Source organism: Nycticebus coucang, chromosome 13, assembly GCF_027406575.1.
Source record: "Nycticebus coucang isolate mNycCou1 chromosome 13, mNycCou1.pri, whole genome shotgun sequence".
Taxonomy (NCBI): Eukaryota; Metazoa; Chordata; class Mammalia; order Primates; family Lorisidae; genus Nycticebus; species Nycticebus coucang.
This window is the reverse complement of record NC_069792.1, coordinates 56,333,233-56,354,911: the sequence shown is the minus strand read 5'-3', so window position 1 is coordinate 56,354,911 and position 21,679 is coordinate 56,333,233. Positions and strand designations below refer to the sequence as shown.

At 39.1% G+C, this 21,679-nt stretch overlaps 1 protein-coding gene across 6 annotated transcripts in view; it reads left to right on the top strand.

Annotated features, from left to right (window-relative positions):
- The window catches only part of CDH17 (cadherin 17), a 114,562-nt gene that overhangs the window by 7,938 nt on the left and 84,945 nt on the right, over window positions 1-21,679 (top strand). The window contains exons 1-2 of one of the 6 annotated variants that reach the window (XM_053559003.1): window positions 15,073-15,165; window positions 18,510-18,795. The exons of 3 other annotated variants lie outside the window; for them this stretch is intronic. The gene's annotated coding sequence lies outside the window, so the exon portion shown is untranslated. Of the gene's footprint in view, window positions 1-15,042; window positions 15,166-18,509; window positions 18,796-20,888; window positions 20,965-21,679 lie in introns of those variants that run through there. 2 more of the 6 variants (XM_053559000.1, XM_053559006.1) reach the window with 2 other exon arrangements.

Genomic DNA, 21,679 nt, shown 5'->3' with positions numbered 1-21,679 from the left:
TCTTCTTTCACATGCTCTGTAAGGCCAGATTCAGAATGTGAAATAAGAGGACTCAGCACATGATATTAGAGTTGAATGGTGTCTTCCTGGGCCGCTTTCTGATTAGAATGTGTTCATGACTATCCTTAACCAAGTAGTATTCTACAAAAATCACGCTTTGACCCAGAACTTCTGCTCAAAAACAAGAGAAAGGTAAGGAAAGTCAGGGTGTGTGTGACTTGAGTTTTTTCACTTTAACATTTTTTAGTAGAAAATTTAAAACATAAAAGTAGAGAGAATAATGCAATGAATGCATGAACCTGAGCTTGGAGAATTCTTAGCTCATGCCCAGTCCTGTTTCTTCCACACTTCTTCCCCTTGTACAGCACTATCCCTTCCTCACAGCCCAGATGGATTCTTTTGAGGCAAATCTAAATGATTTCGTCCATACATATGTGTGTGTAACTGATAAGAACTAAAAAAATGAAACCTCATAACCATTCACACTTAAAAATAGACAATTTGAATTTCCCTCATTGTACTATTTTTTCTTTTTTATTATATTAAGAGCTTGTTTATTTCAATCAGGATTTCAACATTCTCTTAAATTTCTTTGAACATACAGGCTTCTTCTTCTCCATTCCCCCCCCCGTTGGGTTTATATATGGAAGAAAGGGAGTCATTTGTCCTGCAATTTCTCACAGTTTGTATTTTGCTGAGTATAACCATGGAGTATCATTTTATCTGTAACCTATTTCTCTGACCAGAATTTCCTATAAATTCTAGACACTAGAAACAGAAGTTTGGTCTGATTCAAGCCTAATTTTTTTCTTTAGGAATCCCTTGTAAGTAGTATAGCATACTTCTCTCAGGAACCACATAGTGTTCAGGCCATTTGCGACACAGCAGTCATTAATAATTAATATTAATAATGGATCTTTGCCTATTTAATAAACCTTTATTTTGGTAGGGATTGCAAAAGGGTAATATTCTAATTCTATCATTCCTTCATTATTAGCTAGAAGAGTTCCACGAAAAGAAAGCTTTCCTTAAAAACAATTTGGTTACGTAGAGATACAGTTCATACAGCAAGAACAGGTCACATCCTTGATTCTTGCCCTATGTTTTCACGTTTTCAGGATAGTAAGTTGGTTCCTTGCCATCCTCTGAAGGTGGTCAATGAGTATTTAAGTACTATTGTGACCTCATAGGTTTTAATATATTTGATGTGCTTAAGTTTATTGAAGTCATTATTCTTACTGGTTCTCTCAAATTTTTCCATCTTTTGTCAGGAAGAGCCTCTGTTGCTGGTTCTGAATGTTTTGATACAACTCCAGTTTTTGGTAACTTCCTTATTGTCTGGCATGACAGATGTTCTAAGTACATCTTGTATATTTTATGCCCCAGACTTATAGTCAGCAATTTTTCCAGGGAGGCTAGTTCCATTAAATATTATTTTGTAATCATATTTAAAAATCATTAGCTAGCTTTAAGGTTTCCCTTTGTTTAAGAGTTGGTCATTATTTTTAGATTCTTTCAGTGGTTAGAATTGAAAATAATACTTAAGAGAAAATTCATTATGAGTTCATACTAATATTTTGAATTTGAATTTAGTATTGTGGATTATAAAAATTAAAGTTCTTTGATTTTATATTTGCATATTTTCTTTCTTCTACCTAAAAATCTTGGTTAATAAAATTGTTATTTGCTTTACTATACATTTTAGAAGAATAGTATCAATATCATTGCTAATCATACGCTTTTTGAAAACAATCTAAGATTTTTTGAAGTTATTTTTTGGTCCTCAGGCTCTATCTCACTAGGGACATAGAGTCAAATGATGTTTTAAGATCACTTGTGTTCTTCTTGGTGGTTTTGTTGTCAGCTGTATTGAATGAAGTTCATTTGTTTCATTTTCCCTTCAATTTTTAGGAATTTGTTTTTTAAATTTTGATTTAATGTTGCTTTAAAAAAGTATGTTGAGAATTTACATGGTTCCTGGGTAAATGATATTTATAGAATTTCTAGCTTCTGTTTTTGTTTTCTCTACTTCATCAATCACTTTCTATGGTAACTAAACAAAGGTATTTATCCTTATAATTTCTAAAGTATAAGCAATATATATATATGTTTCTGTATGTGTGCAATTTTATAAACACACATATGATATGTAATATTTATATCTACCCCTTCTTAGATACTTAGATAAATAGTAGCATACTATATATACTTTTCTTTTTTCACCATTCCTTCTTCACTTAACTTATATTGTACAAGTTGCTCCATAATGGTCTATAAAGATCCTCATTTATCCCCTTTTATTCCCTTTAACAGGTGCAAATTATTCAATGAATAGATACACCACATTTTATTCAACCAGAACCCTATTGGTTAATATCCTGGTTGTTTCCAGTTTTTTTTTTTTTTTTTTTAAATAACTAGTGCTGCGATGAATAACCTTATACATACATCTTTGGGACAATTTCTTTAGTGTATCCGTGGGATATATGCCTAGAAGTGGGATTTCTAAGAAAGGGTAAATGTAATTTTGCTAATATTGTCAAATTCCCATCCACGGGGCTATATCATTTTGCATTATTACTAGCAATGTATGGAAGTAACTTTTTCCACAGCCTCACAAAAAAGGCATGAAGTTTGGGTTTTTGTTAATCTAATAAGAAATGTATAGTGTTTAATTTATTTCCTTTTTATTTTTAGTGAGGTTTAGCTTTGTAAAAGTTGTGTTTCATTATTTGTGCTTTTTTCCTAAGAACTGTTTTTCACATGGCTTGTCCAGTTTTCTACTACCATATTTGGTATTTTTAAAATGGTTTTAGAAGCGCTTATGTGCTAACTATATTAAGCCTTTCTCTGTTATATCTTGATTTTTCCCCCCTAGTTTATCATTTCTTTTCACTTTGCTCTTGGTATTTGTTTCTACACAAAATTAAAAAAAATTAATATTATTATACGTCTTCTCATTGTGGTTTCTGGATTTTGAGTTCTACTTCAGAAAGTTTTCCATTTCCTGGTTATAGAGAAATTCACTCCTGTTTTCTTTCTCTGGTTGTATGATTCCTTTCTTAAAAAAAAGCCATTTCCATCTCTGATCTATTTGAAATTTATCCTGGGGTTTGCTGTGGGGAGTGAATCTTTTCCCACATTCATTCATGTTTTTGACCATTACTGTGTAGCAGCAGCAAGGCAAAGACCAGCTTTTTGGTAAAGTCTGGAAGGCAATTATTCTGAGTTGCCACCTGAAGAAGAAGCCATAGATGCAATCTCTTCAACTTCGGGACTTCTGTGGTTAGGAGTCAACAAAAGTTCCTCAGAGTTGTTGACCACAAACAGGTGAGGTTAAAAGTAACTTGGAGAGTGCCGCACAAGTGGACTTGAACCAGAGCCCAACTCGGTCATGTAGAAGAGCCTCTGTACTTTGGATACCAGCTAGGTAGAGAGCAAAATCGACATTTTGTTTTATGATTGGCAAACCCGGCCAAGGTACATGAAAATTTCTGGCAGCAAAATGACTTCTGGATCCTGTATTGACTTTGGACGGGCTGCCAGATAGGCTGTCTGCAATTACATAGGCTATCTTTGAAAAGTGTGCAAAGGTTCCCACTGGGAAGAGTCCTAGGCATCAGAAAATAGGAAGGCATTACTGCAAGGGTATAAAGTCAGGGCAACTATCAAGTAGTGTTTTTCAACTTCTTTCATCTCATGGCACACTTGAACCTATAAACTTCCTCAGCACACTTAAATTATGTTGATAAAGGGGAAAAAAAAGAACATACTATGCTTTGAACTTGTTTTGAAAATAATTTATGATCTTTAAAAATTTTTGCAGCACACCTAAGATCCTTTCATGGCACACCAGTTGAAAATCACTGATCTAATAGCTACTTAGAGATCGCAGAATTCCCACTGCGCTTCTAGCAGCCATTTGGTGAGAAATGGTACATATAGGTCATGTCCACTGTGCCGTCCAGTGGCCCTTCTTAAGGTATCTCACTGATGCTTGTGGTATTTTGTTTTTTAAAATAGAAACTTGTATGAGAATTTGAACTTCATTTTCTGTGGCTTTGTGTTTAGTTTGATAGGCTAACGACCAAATTTTAATTATAGTTTTCTAACTTCCTTTGTTAGAAACCAGAGATAGGGTGATCGGCCTTTTGCTTGCTTAAACCTGTAACACGGGGTGGTTGATTGTGGCATAAAGACCACAGCTGTCCTTCTCGGCTCTTAAGTTTGGCCTTTTGACAGAATCCAAATTTTACAGAACAAATCCTTTTATTAAAAGGGGTGCAGCAGAGGAGAATAAAGCTTTTTTTTGCCTCCTTTGGTGCTTATAAAAGAACGATCTTGAAATCAGAAGGCTGCAGGTTCCTCATCCCAGAATGGTTTCTTGTCTGAGGGTGGTTGGGAGATGAATGGGAAAATACATTTACAGCAGGAAGAGTAGAGGCAAAAGGCTCTTTAGAAAAGCAATTTATGGAAAATATTGGGAATCTCCTCTTTCCATCTTCAATATATACTTAAATAACTTGGCACCATTTTTTGGACAAACTGGGTTCAGATCTCTTTCAAAAAGACCCCTAATCTGCCTTAGTTTTTACCCCCTAGATCAAGCCCTTCTAGTTATGAGCCCAAACAAAGGGGGGAGTGTGAGATCAAGGGTCTACAGCACGGTTTTCAACTACTGTGCCATGGCACATTGATGTGCCGAGAGAGGATATTAGCTGTGCCGTAAAAGGTTTAAAGATTAAATTATTTTCAAAAGCACTTCAAAGCACAATAAATGTTCTTTTTCTACTCTTTTCTCCTGATCAACATAATTTATTGTACTGAGGAAGTTTACCTACAGGTTCAAGTGTGCTGTGAGATAAAAAAAGGTTGAAAAATACTGGGCTAGACTATGATTTCCAAATCTATGTTGGTGAGAAAAATATAGTCCAAAGAACAGTGTTAGAATTGGAATTCAAATCCCAATCTTCCAGTCTCCAAAGTCTTTGGTCTGAAACACTTACTGACACCAGACTAATTTACTAGAGCACTGAATCAGGACTGAGAGAAGTTCTCATTGCCTAAGTGAGGCTCAGGAAATGTGCCCGCTGACTGTCCTATGGGACTAGGTTTTGGTAAATCTTTCTATAATTCTTTGCTTCAAGACCCAAAAAAGAAAAGGTACCTGTATTCCAAAGATATACGAAAATTAATTTTCAAAGGTCAAGGTCTTTGAAGATCAGAGCAAAGGTGCATCTTGGGAGCCACCCAGTCTGCCCTAGTCCTAGAGAAGAGTTTCAATACTGAGGAGAAGGTATATTTTTTTAGAAAGCCCATGGAATTGACACAATTCAGTCATTGCTGGGAGCGAGATGCTCCTGGTGTTATGCACAACTTTAGGCCTGGCTTGCCTGAGTTGAGCTGAGCTGCGGTAAAGCTAACCACTTCCTCACTAGCTCAGGAGAGGGTGCCCTTCCTCCCCTGAGGGGAATGGGAGTGGAGCAGGTGATGCTACTGACCCATGATAGGGGGAGGTGGGAGGAAACAGAAGGAGATACCAGTTGATGAGATTTGGGGAGCAGCGCTCTGTGGGATAGAGTGGCTGGTGTTGTCAGTTAATGGGAATGTCTCCTGTGCAGGATTTTTTAGCTGGGGCAGGTCTCCTGTTGACAGAACTCTCAGAAAAGATCAAGTGGGAGGGACAGTTGGTGAGACCGCCATTAAGGTGGGAGTATTGAGATTTTGGCTGTGGATCTGGGAGTTGCCTCTTCTGCTTGGTGGACTTGAGTCACCCTGTTCCTGGTAGGTAAGTAGAGCTGTGCAGGAGACTCCATCAACGGCTGTTTCTGGAGCCTCAGCTGAGGGCAGCACTTGGGGCTTTTTCTTTTTGTAATCAGACTTGGATTCCAACCTTAGAGAATCTATTTTTAACTTCTTTGTTCCTGAGTTTCTTTATTTGTGAAGTAATAACTACCTTCCAGTGTAGTGAAGATTAAATGAAATAATAGATACAGAGTAATTAAAAGTGCTCAGTACAGAGTAGATGTTACACTGTTAACATCGGCTGTATATTGGAACCAAGAGGGCTTTACGAACAATTCCTGTCAGATTCCACAAAAGGCCAATCACATTGGAATCCCTGTGGTTCTCTGCAGCCAGGGTCGAGAACCCGTGTACTAAAACTTTATGAGTTGTACTCAGAAAACTCTCTTAGGCAATAGAAGAGTGGTGGAGTTTGGTTAACTTTTAGTCAAGTCTTGTGTGGTAACTACCACTGGTCTTTTTAGCATAAAGTGATAACTTAGAAACGTATGGCCACCTCTGATTTATAAATCTGGTTAAATATAATCTTGGTTCTAGTCAATTCCCTTTGTTTCTCATGCTTAGGGGAACAGAACCAGAAAGATCTGAGAGTAAAAAAAAAAAAAAAAAAAAAAAATCCCTCTTGGGGGCCTTGCATTTTTGAGAAGCTGGTCAGGGTAATCAGGCTAACACCCGGAAAGTATGAGCTATGGGAGACTCCAGAACGGGAATGATGCCCCTGAGGGGCCTCTCACAGGCCTGGATATGAGGAACTTGGCATGGGCTGAGTGCGCATGCTCACTGGTACAGCCAGGGGTCCCTCCCCCCGCAGGGTTTCTGTCCTCCCTCCTTCCTCTGCATTGTGGGCTGCTCCTGTGGACCACCCAAGGAGGTAAGTAGATTGCAGATGCAAGATTCCAGTTTCTTGTGTTTCCTCATATAGCAACTGGAAAATTCCAGTTTTGAGATAACATGACTTTTTCCAGAACTACACCTGGGTTGTTCTTGGGACTAGGCTTAATGTTATCCTGAGTGAGAAGACAAAAGGGAGGAATATTTGTCCTTGTCTCCTGAGTTACTAGGTTTAGTCACGTAGAAAGAAAATAGTCTTCTCTTTTAGGCAGGCTGTGAGGTCAAGGTGTTTATTTAGGGTTGAACTGCTGAGCTGAGGTACCATGAGAGACGGGAGGGCCTCGCTCTCACCTTGTCACTCTCTCCTTTGTTCAGGGAAAGATAATTTTCATGTAATGAAAATTCATTCATGAAATGTTTTATTCACATTTTAAAAAGTATAGATAAAATTAGTAAGATGCATATATTTAAAGGAAAATAAAATGATAAAAACTCTAAGACATTTATGTTAAATAGAAGACCCATGATCTAAAGTGACTAGACTGAGGTGACTAACAGTGCTTAGCCCAGCGATTCTCAACCTGTGGGTCGCGACCCCTTTGGGGGTCGAACGACCCTTTCACAGGGGTCACTTAAATACATCCTGCATATCAGATATTTACATCACGATTCATAACAGTAGCAAAATTACAGTTATGAAGTAGCAACGAAAATAATTTTATGGTTGGGGGTCACCACAACATGAGGAACTGTATTAAAGGGTGGTGGCATTAGGAAGGTTGAGAGCCACTGGTTTAGCCTCTGTCTTGTATATTTCTGTCTAGGTAGGATTGGTAGGAAGGAATATTTCTTTCTTTTTTTGGAAACACCTTTATTGAGATGAAATTCACACACCACACAATTTACCTACTCAAAGTGCACAATTCAATAGTTTTTAGTGTATTTGCAGAGTTGGGCAACCAACACCAATATAAATTTTAGAAAATTTTTATCACCCCCAAAGAAATACCGTGTCCTTTCTTTCTCAGCCCCCAGTGCCCTCCTACCCCACAAGCGCAGGCAACCACTACATCTACTATCTGACTCCATGTATTTGCCTCTTCTGGACATTTCATGTGAATGTCCTTATACAATATTTGCCCTTTTTTGTTTGGCTTCTTGCACTCAGCCTGATGTTTTCAAGGTTCATCCATGTGGTAACATTCAGTTTGTTTCTACATTTTGGCTATTATGAATACTGCTATGAACATTTATGTACCCAAGTTTTTGTGTGACTTTTTTTGTGACATATATTTTTATTTCCCTTAGATATACCTAGGAGTGAAATTGCTGAGTCTAATCTTAACCCTGTGTTAAAGTTTCTGAGAGAGCTTCCAGAGAGTTTTCCAAAGTGGTAAACTTCAGCTCTTACTTTTATGTCTTTGATACATTTTAGTTAATTTTCCTGAATGGTGAACTGTCAAGGTCCAGTTTCATTAATTTGCATGTGGGTTCTATTTCCCCATTTGTTGAAAAGACTATCTTTTCCCAGGAAATACTTCTTTTTTTATTTTTATTTATTTATTTATTATGGTTACTTTAACATCTTATTTATTTATTTATTTATTCATTTTTTATTGGGCATTCATTGAGGGTACAAAGAACCAGGTTACATTGTTAGGTAAAATCCCTCTTATAATTGTGTCCCACCCCTAAAAGGTGTGTCACAAACTGTGACCCCCTACCCCCCTCCTTCCCTCTCAGCTTTTCCCTTTCCCCACAGTGTACTAATCATTAATTGTCCTTATATCAGAATTGAGTACATAGGAATCTTGCTTCTCCATTCTTGTGATGCTTTACTAAGAATAATATGTTCCACTTCCATCGACTAGAATAGTTAATACATCTTTTGTATTAACTATTTCTAGTCTATACTAGAAATACTATAACTAAGTTTCCATCTTTTTAACTGCTGAATAATATTCCATGGTGTACATATACCACAGCTTGTTAATCCATTCCTGGGTTGGTAGGCATTTAGGCTGTTTCCACATTTTGGTGATTATAAGTTGAGCTGTGATAAACAGTCTAGTGCAAGTGTCCTTTTGAAAAAAGGATTTTTTTTTTTCATCTAGGTAGATACCAGTAATGGGATTGCAGGATCAAATGGGAGGTCTAATTTGAGTTCTTGGAGGGTTCTCCATACTTCCTTCCAAAAATTGTACTAGTTTGCAGTCCCACCAGCAGTGTAAAAGTGTTCCCTTCTCTCCACATCCACACCAGCATCTGTAGTTTTGAGATTTTGTGATGTGGGCCATTCTGACTGGGGTTAGATGATATCTCAGGCTGGTTTTGATTTGCATTTCTCTAATAATTAGGGATGATGAGCATTTTTTTCATATATTTGTTAGCCATTTATCTGTTTTCTTTAGAGAAGGTTCTATTCATCTCTCTTGCCTAGTGATATAAAGGATTGTTGGCTCTTGTTAATTTGAATTCTCTGTAGATTCTAGTTATCAAGCTTTTGTCTAATTCAAAATATGCAAATATCCTTTCCCATTGTGTAGGTTGTCTATTTGCTTTGGTAGTTGTCTCCTTAGCTGTACAGAAGCTTTTTAAATCAGGTCCCATTTGTTTATTTTTCTTGTTGCAATTGCCATGGAAGTCTTATTCATAAAATCTTTCCCCAGTGATATGTTCAAGTGTTTTTCCCATGCTTTCTTTGAGGATTTTTATCATTTCATGCATTAAATTTAGGTCTTTTATCCATCTTGAAACAATTTTTGTGGTTGGAGAAAGGTGAGAGTCCAGTTTCAGTCTTTTACATGTGGATATCCAGTTCTCCCAACACCATTTATTGAATAGGGATTCTTTCCCCCTTCCCCTTCCTGTTTGGTTTATCAAAGATCAGGTGGCTATAAGATGTTAGTTTCATCTCCTGGTTTTGTATTCGGTTTCAGATGTCTATGTCTCTATTGTTGTGCCAATGCCATGCTGTTTTGATCATTTTGGCCTTGTAGTTCAGCCTAAAGTCTGGTATGCTGATGCCCCTAGCTTTGTTTTTATTACCAAGAATTGCCTTAGCCATACAAGTTTTTTTCTGGTTCCATTTATTTTTATTTTTTATTTTTATTGTTTGGGATTCATTGATGGTACAAAGAATTAGGTTACACTGATTGCATTTGTTAGCTGAAGTCTGTCTTATACTTGTGTTCCACTCCTAAGAGCTGTGCCATACACCATGACCCCCTCCCCCTCTTCCCTCCTCCCCTCTCCCACTAACTCCTACCCCACCCCTTGTATTAGCTCATCTACTGCCTCCAGGAAATACTTCTTAAGGGCAAAATTTCCAAAGGCATTTTGGTGCCTAGTGAGAGACCCACAGGCAGAGAATGGAAACCAATATTTACTAAGCCCTGGTGTCCAAGTCACAGAGTCCTAAGTGAGGTGGATACCCAGGCATGTGCAAGATAGTCTCCTATTTGCACCCACAACAGGAATTTCTAATCACACCACATTGTTTCTCTCAGCTGTGATGACTGCCAGTGCTAACACAAAGGGGTGGCGTCCCAGGAGGAGCATGTTTCACAGGATTTGAAATAGTGAGGCTCACTTTGGGTCAGTGCTCTTTCTTGTGCATGTGGGACACCTGGGTAGAGCTGTACCATAGGTAGTTGGGTGTAAAAGACAAAAGCCTTGACTATAGGAGAGATCTCAGCTGGAGAGAGAGACGTGAATGTTGACATGTAGCTAGGAGCAGATATGACCTCCCAGAGTGTGTGACGAGGCAGGATAACCTGGGACTGAGTCCGAGGAGTTGGATGAGCCCACAGACAGGACTGTTGGGGCTGGCTGGAGAAGTATGTGTAGAAAAAAACCAGGAGAGAGTACTGGCGAGGAAGGCAGGGGCCAAGGGCAATTTGGGGAGAGCTATTGATGGTGTTGAATGGTGTGAGAGGTCTGGTGAGGTCTGGACTGGAGAGTGTTCACCTGATGACCATAAGGAGGTTGTGGGTCACCTTGGCCAGGGCAGTCCCCATGAAGTTGTGAGGCAGCAGCCAGATGCAGTGATCCGAGCTTGCGCTGGACGTGAGCAAAGCCTTGTTTGGTGCAGTCCGATAAGAGAGACAGAGATAGGCCTCAGACAACCCACGGGATTATTCTCATTTCTTGGCATTTAAAGAAAATCCAAGATCAAATAAATTGCTCAGCTGACAGTGAGAAAAGAAATATCTGAGGGAAGAGGAGAATGCAGACCCGGCTGCACGTTCACCTTCAGACCAGGTGTAGCAACGGTCTGAGACACACCTGCAGAAACGGACCCTTCACATTCACCTTCAGACCAGGTGTAGCACTGTCTAAGACACACCTGCAGAAATGGACCCTTCACGTTCACTTTCAGACCAGGTGTAGCACTGTCTGAGACACACCTGCAGAAATGGGCCCTTCACGGTGGGGACATTAATCTCAGTTAAGGACAGGTCTTGGTAAAAAGACTATTAACTGGCAGATTAAACACAGAATCACTAAGCTAGTGTTTCTTACAGAAGGATCTATGTGATCACCTGCGTCAGGAATCTTGCTTTAACAACAACATCAATCTTGGGGATGTACCCCGGACCAAATGGACCAGGATTTCAAGTTGTAAGACCCAGTTTAAATGAATTCTCTTATTTACAAGAAACTAGAAGGCAAATGTCCAATGTATAACTGATGATATGTACATTCCCTAGTCATTGTGTTCGTGAGATTCTCTAGTAGTTTCGTGGCCAGGATAACTACAGCCAGATGAAGAGCATGGCCTACCAGGCAGATGCTTGGAGCAACTATCTATGGATGAAGTGAAATGTCCCCAGAATAAACAACTGGAAATTGGGTCTGTTTCTGTCACAGTACATAGTAGGGGGTGGTGTCTTTACTGGCTCTGTCTTCATTAAATATTTTGTGGAAGAAGACAAGGTGGCTGCTAGCTAAGATTTTAAAATAGCAGCCTGTATAATTTAATGTTTCTTACTTGGAACTGGTGATTCATTTTGTTAAGTTATGTAAAGGATTATCTAAACATTATCAAAACGAAACAAAAGGATTCGTTTTGTTATGTTATCTAAAGGATTGTTATCTAAATTTTTAATCCTATAAGAGTTGTCTAAAAAGTTGAGGTTTGGAAACTTGCCCAACACCAAATAAAACCCAACAACAGAAAAGCCACGAAACCAACAAAAAATCCCAAACCCCAGCACACCAGAAACAAGTACAAGCTGCATGAAAGTGAGGGTTGTTTGGCTTAAATTTATCAGAAATTGGATTCTGGTGACCATATCTCAGTGGTTAGGGCACTGGCCATATGCTATGGGGCTGGTAGGTTCAAACTCAGCTCAGGCCTGCTAAACAAGACAAAAACAAATAAAAAATAGCCGGGTGTTGTGGTGGACGCCTGTAGTCCCAGCTACTCTGGAGGCTGAGGCAAGAGAATCACTTTAGCCCAATAGTTTGAGGTTACTGTAGCTATGATGCTATGGCACTCTACTGAGGGTGACAAGGTGAGACTCTGTCTCAATAAAAAAGAAAAAAGAAAATGGATTCTGTCCCCTGGCCTGTGGAAATAACTGAGGAAGATTCTGCTTCAGAATCTGAAACTAGCAGAAAATTAGTTTCACCTCATTCCACTAAATAAATATGAAACAAGAACTGTAAAATATTGGTTTGAGGAACTGTAAAATCATTTACTTACCTGGGTTTTCATCAGCTCTGGTTGAGCCTGCAGGTAATCCTGACTATTTGGAATTATTAATTTAAATAATTGAAAGAATTCAGTTCTAAGAAGTATTTATTGAGTGCCAATGGAAGACTAGGTTTCTGCCATCATTAACAAGAGAAAGACAGGTATTAAATCATTAAAAATATTATATACTGCTAGGTGAGGCTTGTGTGTTGATAGACTCAGGATAAAATATTCTTAAAATATGGGATATGTAACACAAAGGAGAAACACGTTAAAATGAAGTTCATGGAAAAATTCAGCAGTCAGATTCTATTTTCTTTGAGTTTTAAAGAATAAAAATATTAGAAATGTAACATGCTTTGAATTTAAAGAACAATTCTAAATTCTCAAAGTTTTTATTTGGGAAGCTATCCAGACTTTATTCTTTACTACTTAGCATTGCCCATAAATTAATTACGTATATGTTTTCTAGGGCTACTATTGGAGAGATGGTTAAAACATTATTATAGACAAAAGTACTGAAATATTTTCATCATTATAAGCTGTTAGTCCAAAGCATCTGCCCAAGTCCTTTTAGTTGTTCACTTGTTTTCATCACATAATCATATTTACTTTGTTTTGAAAAGTGGAATCAGTAATCTTTATCAGTTACATTTTTCTTACTCCTATTGTTCTTATTACTAAGTCAGTATTAAACTATTGAGCTAACAGTGTTTTACTTTAGCATGAAAATGAGTTCCTAAAATTCAGGGGTATTTACCCAGTAACATGCATGCTCTTAATCTTTGGATTTAATCCAAAAGGATGTATAAACAATGTAACGAATGTATACACAGTCTCAGAACCATGCTAACCAGCTATCCTAGACAGTACAGAAACAGCCTCTGTAATTCAGAGATGCAATCACCTGTTAATTTCTTTGATGGATGGTTTTGCCCTTTTCAGGTTTAATAAACCCAAATCTCTGAGTTGGAAACTAGAAACTAGAGGTAGCATAAAATGTACAGGGAAGCCCAATGCATGAGCTTGGCCATCTCTCAACAGGAAGAAACTCACAGAGATTTCTTCTTAGGGATTTTTGGTTACTCACATGGAGCTGGAAGGAAAATAATCTGAGTCTATAGTTGTAGTGAATAGGTTGAGCTTTGAATTAAACAGACCAGAGTTGGAGTCCTGATTTTGTAGTCACAGGCTATGTGCCTTGGGCAGAGAGTAAAATCTCTCTGTGCCTCCGTTTTCTGCTATAAACTATAATCTACTTCATGGACATGATGTCAGGATTATATGAGAAAACATTTTAACTGACATACCAATATGCCATGAATATAGTTGTATGATGCTGCTGAAAATAATAATTACTAAAAATGATACATATATACACTTATATACACTTTCTTTTTCTAAGAAAACTTATAGATATAAAAGACATGTGTGTGCACACACACTTAAAATTTTTTGTTTCCAAAGAAGCAGCAGCAGCTTTCAGAGCAATGACCTGTGAAGAAATGCTTGTCATTGATTCTAGGAACTAAAACATGGGGGAAGGGAATGCTATGTCATTTTATTTAGCAGGGCAGAGGCTAATGTGAGAAGGGCTTAGCCTCACTAACCTCATTTTTCTAAACAGTGATCTTGGCTGTGAGACTAAGATCTTGCTACATCCACTGATCCACTGAGGATGCCGAGCGCTGACATGTGACCAGGTGGCTCCACTTTCAGGGCTCTCAAGACAAAGGAGATCTCTTCCCCGCAGTGGCTGGAGGGATCACCAGGGTAGCTTCTCGTGGGCTCTGGGAAGGAGAGAGTCCTTCCAGTGGGCTGGGCTCTTGTGCTTTCACTGTTCCAGATACACACCTGGAGACTGTGGGAAACACGACCTCAGTTCAGGAGAATCCCAGAGACGAACATCAGAAAATTCCCAGAAATGGAGCAAAGTGGGACGCATTAGACGCCAAGGTGCCACCAAGTCTGACCCTCAGCGAGGAGTCCCAGAGTGACTGAAGCATGGGACTCAGGCACCAGTCTCAAAGAGGACCTGGCTGGAGAAATCTGGCTTTTATTTGTCATTGGAAACCTCACTTTGAATGGAAAAAAATAGCTTACTCTTAGGTAAATCCATTCCCTGAATTATGGAAAGGAAAAAGAAGACTGGATTTGTGTTTTAGGGAAAGTTTACTGTTTGTCATTTCAGGCAGACTTTGAAAGGGACCCTTGAATTTAGAAGGCACGGTCAAGATCATGTTTCCTCTCATCTTACCTGAGTCCTGTGCGACGTCTTTTGGGGCTGGTTATCAAGGACTGTGTCATTGCTGAGACTTGGTGGCCTGTGCTCCGTCTTTTGTGTTTGAGATGAAATCTGCCCAAATATTTGCTGATTGAGTCTCCTGTGCAGACACTATCCTGTTGAGGATGCAAAATATAAACAGAGCTCTCCTTGAGAACTTGGCGCACATACTCTAGAGATGATTGAAGGCACACCTTTTCCTTTCTAACTTCTAATTTACTCATCTACGTTCAAAAATTTAGCACCTCGTTTTGAGATGTATAAGACATAAATTGAACTTCTTTTAGTACAATTCGTTTCTTTCCTGGAGTGAGTGTAATGATACCTTTTATGATAGCTGGAGTTGCTGAAGATCAATAAAAAATGTGAATGGTTAATGTTTGACTAAAAGGAAGGGAGAGGCTGGGGGCAGAGCAGGGAAGGAGTGTCCAGGGAGATACTCAAGGCACAGCAGGCATCCAACCTGGAGAACTCAAGTCGCAGCAGGAGTCCAACTGAATGGAAGAAAATAGCTTTTAAGCACCCCTTTGTTACTTACAGAAAGGTAAGGGCTGACACATCTTAATTGTGTCAGCAACGTATTCCTTCTAGAACAACAAAATAGATTGAGGCGGGGGAGACTTAATAAGTTGCTGGACAAATTTATTCCTTGGGGTGAGCTGAGTAGCTTTGCAGGAAAGCAGAATTTGTTTCTGATGTGACAAGTTTCGCTTGTGGAGTGCTATTTCCTTCTTTTGTGGTTTCTTTCCATTAGTCTATATTTTATAAATTCATTTGATGAAATGGCTTTGGTTGAATCAAGCTTGGCAGCAGAATTAAAAGAAAGATCAAATTCTTTGATGTTTAAACAAGTATTACACTCATTCTTTGTGATTAAGTATGAAAGTAAATATTAAGAAAGATGCTATGGGGCTCCTGTATTCCAGAAATTGGGGATGGAATCATATCCGTACAGAGCATGTCATCCCTCAGATGTGGTCTTCAAAAACTGAGCATCCTGTCTCCTCAGAGAATGAGATTCGATTGGGATTCTTAGGACTGTCTGGAACCCAGCGGGGTAGGGGATGGGCAGAGGAGAAAATAAAGTTTTTCTTTTTCTTTTTTTGTTGCAGTTTGGCTGGGGGGCTGGGTTTGAACCCGCCACCCTTGGCATATGGGACCAGCGCCCTACTCACTGAGCCATAGGCGCTGCCCCAGTTTTGCTTTTTCTTAAAGTTTCGGAGTAAGAATTGAAGAGAGAGAGACTGACCTGGCTTCACAATTGGGAAAAAGAAGGCAGGTGTCTGTGTTTGGCAGCTTCTGGGTTGCTTTTGTCCAAGTGGTGTAGGTGTCACCTGCTAATGAATGAGTCTCTTGAGAGTTCAGTGGTATGCAGCTTTTTGGTATCCTCAGAGGTCCAGTCCTTGTCTGTCTGTCTCTCTTTTACGAGTGACTTTATGGGGACAGATGCCTCTGTGGTAGGGGATGCCAAGCAGGAGATTGGAATAAAAGGGCATCCTCTGATATTTTCTTGTGTTTATTTTTCTTCAAAAACTTAAATAGCAAGCGATAAATTGTTTAAAAGAAGAAGAAAACATGTTTAGATGAAAGGAAATAGGTGATATTTAGTTCTTACCAGGAAATGAGTCCTTTACTGTATGAGCATTTATAGCAGATCATAGGGTGTACGGTTTATGAGTGTTGAGGGTTGGCCAAATGGGTTAGGCCCGTTTCATCATTTCCTGGCTGGCAGGCACTGAGCAGGGTACTTATCTTCCTGAGTCTCAATTTCCCCATCCATAGGCCAATCACGGTGGCTGATGCCTATAATCCTAGCACTCTGGGAGGCTGAGGTGGGTGGATTGTTTGAGCTTAGGCATTCGAGAACAGACTGAGCAAGAGTGAGACTCCATCTCTACTGAAAATACAAATATTAGACGGGTGTGTTGTTGGGCACCTATAGTCCAGGATACTCAGGAGGCTGAGGCAGGAGGATCGCTGAGCCCAGGAGTTTAAGTTTGCTGTGAACTAGGCTGAGGTTATGGCACTTTAGCCAGGGCAACACAGTGAGACCAGTGAGACTCTTAAAAAAAAAGAAAAGAAAAGAAAAGAAATTCCCATCTGTACAATGAAGGTACTTACCTAATACGGAAATTGTGAGATGTAATTAGGTAAGTAAAGAGCTTAGTACATCACTTGGCACATGGTTGACATTCAGCGAGTGTTCTCTTTTTTTCTTCAGAAAGTTCAAGTAGGGGACTTAAGTCAAATTAAGAAGTCGCTCTTTCATTCTCTAGAAGAAAAAGAAACAATCAGTAATACCACAAAAACATCTGCCATTGCACAAGTGAACAACTAATTCTATGCTCAGGAAATGAGATCCAAAAATAGAAAGATAAAATTATTGGATTTTGCTTTTTTTTTTTTAATAAAAAGGATTTAGAATCCCCTCTAATTGTTCCCATGGACACCTTCAGGTGGGATATAGGTGTGGCCTTTTTTGAAACTCCCTGAGATGACCCCTGAAAAAGTCATTACCTCCCTTCTCTTAGGAAAGGCAAAATGTATCCTGGTAGTGACTGAATCTCTTGTTCCATTGTCAAAGGACATTGCTTGAAAGGAGAATATGCCTCTATTTTCATGTTAAAAGACATAAGTTTGACAAGGAAACCTGGGAATTGTCTTGCTGTTTTTTCCAAAGGCTCACAAATAGTGCTTGTACAGGTGCTGGTTTACATGAGTAGAGATATTTATTCATAACATTGAACTCAGTCAGAAATCCCTGGTGTCACATTTAGAATGAAGCTAGTTCTGTAGCTTACTTATTAAATATCTAGATAAGGAGAGACATGTTGAATTTTGTTGGCGGGGGGGCTGTCTAGGTATTTGTTACTTGTGAGAACAACCAGGAATGTTTAGTTAGGTGCAAGAAACATTTCATTGAAGCCACCATTTATCTGGTGGCTGAGGTATTACCTCATATACTGAAGGCAATTGTTTCACTTAAGCAATACATAATAGACTAAGCTATACTTGGTTGTCGTATAGCTTAGTCTTAGTTTTAAGAAAAATAATTTCTCTTAAAATACTCTATAAGATTGACATGAAATTCTCTCATCCACGATATTCTGAATTAATCATCTTTTACTGTATTTTTATTATTTTAAAATATTAGGACTTGTTCTTTAGTAAGGGACAAAAAGAATCAGAATGGTAGATCTGTGCTTATAATATTCGTACTGACAATGAACACACCTTCCTCACCTAGAGATTGTCTAGCGGAGGGTTTCTGTACTTGGTCTCTGTGTTCAGATCCACTCTCCTTCCTCCACCTCTCTAAGCTTAGTTTCCTGCTCTGTGGGATAACAACAGGACCCACACTATAGAATTGCTTGTTATTTTAAGTGAAATAAATTGCTAAACTTAGCTCGCATTTATTGAACATCTGCAATTTAAAAAACCAATTCATGAGTGAGATTTTGTAGAGGTATGGCACCTTTTAAGTAGAATTAAATTCATTTTCTCTTCCCTACCCATCCCAGTTGTCAGTTATGATTTAATTACAGAAATCGAAAAGTTAATCTGTCATACTTAAGCATGACTGCACATTTTTGTCATTAAAATTCTTGCCTGAGGTTGCCTTGTAAATGAACTCATATTATAGCAAGTATTTTTTATATAGCAAGTTAAAAAAAAAATTCTTGGTGTCTAAATCCAATGGGATGAAATCTAATTTAGATTTACTTCCTATTGAATTTCAAAGGCCTCAATGTGTTATTTTATTACCCTGACAAAATGCTTGTCTGTACACTTTATATAACACATAAAGAAATGTTGTATATGTGAAGAAACACTTTGTCAGAAATGGGCAAGCCACCTGTAATGAGGGATTCCCATCCTCTTCTTTAGTCCAAGGAAGACATCGTGATATTGTTCTGTTAGAAATGGAGGGAAGTCCTTCCCCTGCCTCCCTCCCAAGGTTTCTGAGATGTAGACCTGCACACCTCCCAGGACTCAATGCTGAAGTTCTTACTGGCATGACAGCAGGCTAGTGGCTCCCTTCCCTTTCACTCCCCTGGGCCACCTTCCCGTCAGTGCTGGGGTGTCCTTTGAGATTGAGGAGAGGCCCCTTCTTCCCAGCCGCCCATCCCTCCATCAGCCTGGGTGAGAACTTTGTGGAACACAAGCCAACCAGGTATCAGCAGGACCAAGTGTCTCAAAATATTCCTTAGAATTCATTATTAGTTCCTTTAATAACATAATTACTAGAATTCTGCTAGTAATTATGTTATACTCAATCATACACATTTAAACCATTTAAAATTCTCTAGGGGTGCCATCTGTCCTTCCATGAGCCCCAGAATCCTATTGTGAACCTATTGATAAAACAGATACTGACCCCCAATTTTGTACTTGTGTAAATCTAGATTGTTGTATACTGAAAGATTGGCATATCTATATTGCAAAGTATAGTGAGAGAAAAAAGTACTTTTGTATTAGGTAAGCATCTTTCCCTCCCTTCCCTCTCCCTCCTCTCTCTCAGCTCTACAACCACCCACCCAGTGGCCCAGTCTCTCCGGTGGAGGAACCATCTGAAGTGAGAGGCAGCGGCCCAGATTTGTTTCTAGCTTATTCCTGACCACTTTAATTGGGTCCTTAATTTGTCAAAAGTGCAAACTGGCCAGATCTTCCTGTGGTTCTCCAAACCTTAAGTGATGCAATTGGTGCCAGAGATTTGTGAGCCAGACCAAAAAGATGGGGGAGGACAGAGCTGAATATTACCTGATGAATAATGGTGTGAGTGAGCTTTATTCCTGTCTGGCCTAGCCTTGTAATTTATGCTCTTCTTAGCAATGCACAGTGCAAAGGAAAAATAAATAGCACACAAGATATTTGGTGCTATTTGGTCCTGGCAGTGTTATGAATTCCAGTTGCAACCTTTCCTGCTCACACCACCTTATGATATTTGAAAACAAATTTCACAGTCCTTTCCTTCTGTACCTTCTTTGTTCTTGGAAGCTGCATGGCTCAACCTTAGTGCCAGGTGAATTATTTAATTCAAAACACTTCATGCTTTTTTTTAAACAAAAAGAATAAGAAATGACTGATGCTATTTAAGATTCTTTTATTTCACTCAGCTTTTTTGTAGAGGGGGAAAATCAATGCTTGTGTGTTATTTGAAGGTTTGAAGATCTGGGACTTAGAAATTCCCAGTGCTTTCTCAGATAAATGGGAAAATGGAATAATGTCTAAAAATGCCTTAAATGCTCTTGGAGGCAGTGAAGTCTAACAGGAAAATCAATCAAGCTTCAAGGGGGCCACTTAGATGCCGAGGGCACTGTGTGTGTGATGACAGAAGTGAAGCTCCCTTTTGAGGCCACCTGTGTGGGGCCGAGGGCAAGTGCCTTTCTTGGTCAAAACCAGAGTTCCTTGATGTATTAGTTTTCTAGGGCTGCCAAAACAAAACACCACAGAACACATGGCTTAGACAATGGAAATTTATTGTCTCACAGTTCTGGAGGCCAGAAGTCCAAAATCAAGGTGTCAGCGGGGTTGGCTCCTTCTGAGGGCTGTAAAGGAAGGATCTGTTCCAGGCCTCTCTTCTTGGCTTATAGATGGCTGTCTTTATGTCCACACGGTGTTCCCCTGTGTAGAGGACTCCATCTCCAAATTTTCTGTTTTTATAAGACAGCAGTCATATTGGATGAGGGCCCATTCTAATGATCTTACTTTAACTTCATTACCTCTGCAAAGACTCTGAATATGGTCACATTCTGAGGTAGTTGGGAATGAGGACTCTAACATGCAATTTTTTTTTTTTTTGGGTGAGAAAAGGGGACAAAATTCAACCCATACCACTTGATTAAAAAATGGGAAGGGAAATGAGGAAAGACAATGTGATAAATATACTTGCCGTGGGAACGAAATTTCCCAGGCCAATGTAGCTTTTTCCTCTGGGTGGAAGTGGTGGAGGCCATGTCATTAAGGAGGAGCAGCTTATGAAGAAGGGGGTAACTTTTTCAAATTTTGGAAAGATTTGTATTAAGTGATACTTGCTATCTAATTATGAGAACATTTGTGCTCATAGAAGGAATGAAAAAATTAGCCTGGCATTGTGGCCTTGGGGGAGTTTCTTCTATAAACTGTACCTTTTGATATTTGATCTATAAGAGGTAGATTGTAAAAGCATCTGCTTTCCAGGATTCTTTGAGAAATCTGTAAGGTAATTCATTCAAAAGTCTGAGCACTGTGTGTGGCAATTTCTTTTTTTTTTTTTTTAGTAAATATCAGTTGCCTTTGTGTTGTTATCCTGGCTGGACACAGATTCAGTGTGTGGAGGCATTTCTAAGTCTTCTGGGCTGTGGTGAGTGACATGAAGATTCTACCTCTGAGATCAAGGCCAGCAGCAGCCCTGCTGGCACCCTCCCTCCCTCGCCTTTGTAAATAGAGGCCTAGTCCATGATTAAAGCAGGTGATGGTGTGATGTCCACTAGGTGAGGTGCATCCAAATATGGGGGACTGAGGTCTTCCTTTCAAAACTCCTCTTTTTGTTCTTTAAATGAAAAACTTTTGACTTGTGTTGCTAAGGGTGTGCTTGGCCTCCCAGATAGTTGCCACAGAAACTATCTGAATTTAGTCTTCGTCTCTAGAGAAACCTTGACAAATAGCAAAAATTCCAAGCAGATGGTTGGACCAACTATTATCAGATAGTTCAAATAAAACAGGCGTCCTCAAATTTTTTAAACAGGGGGCCAGTTCACTTTCCCTCAGACCGTTGGAGGGCCGGACTATAGTTTAAAAAAAAAAAAACTATGAACAAATTTTGCACACTGCACATATCTTATTTTGAAGTAAAAAAACAAAAGGGGAACAAATACAATCACACTGCCTCATGTGGTCCGTGGGCTGCAGTTTGAGCACCCCTGAAATAAAATATCGCAGAATTTTCTGGAAATCCACTTCAATCCATTTCCAAATAGTGTTCCTGAGGAAGCCTACCATGTGTATGGCTTGATGGTTTTAGCAGTTTCAGGCATAAGTAATAGTTTTCTGTCATTATCTAGGTTATGATGTTCATT